Below are 2,185 nucleotides of genomic sequence, written 5' to 3'. Positions count from 1 at the left end.
TGAAAGATTATCTGTGGAATATTACTGCCTCAGCATTTGCCTAAGTGATCCAAGGAAACCACAGAAAAACTTGGACCAAGGCAGACGGACTCGGAATCGAACCGGCGTCCTCCCGAATGCTAAGCAATGGTCTAGACCTCTAGGCCATGCCGCTCGGTCTAGAAGAATAATGCTGATATATCTTTTTGTACAACTTAACGACTCACTTAAATACATTCAGCACCCCCTGAAGAGAGGGAGGGTGAATAAACTGTCTCCAGTAAACATGAACATTGTTCCTAAAGAGGACAGATATTTTGACCGGAAGGGTCCGGCAAAAGTACCTGGAGTGTAATAAATGTTTAAAAATAGGGACAGCAAATGTAACAGACATAACTTTTTTATACATCGTTTGTAGGTGCCACCACCCGCATAATTTCGTCTTCACCTGGGTGAACTGCTATTATTCGACTCAGAGGCCAGTGTCTAGGTGGACTGTTGTCTTCTTTTATGATAACCAGGGTGCCGACTTTGATTTTATTACAATTAGGTATATTCCATTTGCTTCTTACTTGCAATTGCTTGAGATAATCCCTATGCAAGTTTTTTCTATAAATGTTGTTTGACCTTTGTTATAAGCTGCCATAATGACAACTTATTTGTTGGGACTTCGTGTAGATCAGCTTCAGGTGCGTTCGTAAGAGAATCTCCAATTAAAAAGTGGGCTAGGTTCGACAGAAGTACCTAGAGTGTAATAAATGTTTAAAAGTAGGCACAGCAAATGTCTCTAACAAATCTAACATCAAAGTAAAAATATTTCTAGTAAACTCCAGTAATACATTGAAATATATCATAAAAATAATTCTGAACAAATATGGTCAGAACAGATTACATTATATTAGGTAAGTTAAATTTTCTCCAAAATTTTATTATTACTGGTTATTTTTTATTATATTTTTCGGTTACATATTTATGATTACGAAACAATTATTAAAAAAAAAACTCGACATATGCACAGGGTTATTCAGGTTATTTAGTACGAAAGGTAGCGGCTATAAGTATGTATACCTACATATATTTGATATACTGTTAGGTTTAAATAGTTTAGAAATAATGAGAGCAAAATTAGGCTACGAATATGGAACAATAATAATTTTGAATAATGAAAGATTATTTCCTAGGAAAATACGATACTTATGATGAGTATATGGGTTGAAATTTTAACATTAAATGCCTACTGAATTGCAACCTAATGTAACCTAACTCAATTCCAGCTTAGGTCATGACAATTTAAGGAAGGGATGAGTAGCAAGTCGAAGGACCTGAAGGATCTATTGCTTAAATTCCAACAAATGAAAGTTCTTTTGTAAAGGAAGCGTTCTCATACCAAACAGTTAAAGTTTTTCTGAAGTGAAACTTCTATGTAGACGGGGTATTACGATTTTTCACGATTCTGCCGTGACAAGTGGCTGCAGCGGCGAAGGGAGAAAAAGGTCGAGGGAGCGGAGAGAGGGCAACGGCAGTAATAGATGAATATAATGCGCAGAGCGGAGAGTCCGCTAGAGTCCCGGCGGCGTGTGCTGTACTCAGCTGTTGTTTTCTTACCTCTGCTCTCCACGTGACTTGGCATCATTGCCTCTATTTGCGGTCTCTGTAAAAATCAAATCATAATTTACAGTAAACCTGTGAAAACGAAACATGTGCCGGGACACATAGTATAAGTGAAACTTCAACGAACAAATGGAAAAACGAATGGTAACGGAAAATTGGAAAAACAATTGGTAGCGGATAAGTAGAAAAACGAATGGGAACAAAATTTTTACCTCAAATTTTACGGGCAGATTGTTAATATATTTGTCCAATTTGAAAATTTGCCCGTAAAACTTCTAGTGAAAATTTTATTGCCATTCGTTTTTCCACTTGTCCGTTGAAGTTCTACTTCTTCTATGTGTCCCAGCACATATTTCGTTTTCTTGTAAACACGTTATATACAAACAATGGGCAATAATCGACGATAACAAGCACTTTAAGCGATAATAAACACTTAAAAATTTCCAGGTAAATTTCACTTGCCAACATATTAGCGGAGAAAACCTCATTTAAAACTGTTATTAACTGATGAATTGATGAATTCATTTTCTGCAGAAAAATTAAAAATATTCACTAAAGTTAGATTAAATGCAAAACATGAAATTTTTAATAGCGT

The 2,185-nt window shown here is 35.8% G+C and overlaps 1 long non-coding RNA gene across 3 annotated transcripts in view; it reads right to left on the bottom strand.

The window, feature by feature from the left end:
• Positions 1–665: 665 nt before the first annotated feature.
• Positions 666–2,185, bottom strand: part of LOC108733961 — a 7,934-nt gene continuing 6,414 nt past the window's right edge. For 2 of the 3 annotated variants that reach the window (XR_003230928.1, XR_003230927.1), the window contains exon 3: positions 693–1,630. This is a non-coding gene — a long non-coding RNA (uncharacterized LOC108733961). Of the gene's footprint in view, positions 1,631–2,185 lie in introns of all 3 variants that reach the window. The other variant, XR_003230929.1, reaches the window with a different exon arrangement.

Source organism: Agrilus planipennis, unplaced genomic scaffold (assembly GCF_000699045.2).
Source record: "Agrilus planipennis isolate EAB-ADULT unplaced genomic scaffold, Apla_2.0 scaffold43, whole genome shotgun sequence".
NCBI classification, from domain to species: Eukaryota; Metazoa; Arthropoda; class Insecta; order Coleoptera; family Buprestidae; genus Agrilus; species Agrilus planipennis.
Note: the sequence above shows the minus strand (reverse complement) of the source record. Positions and strands in the feature narration are given on the sequence as shown.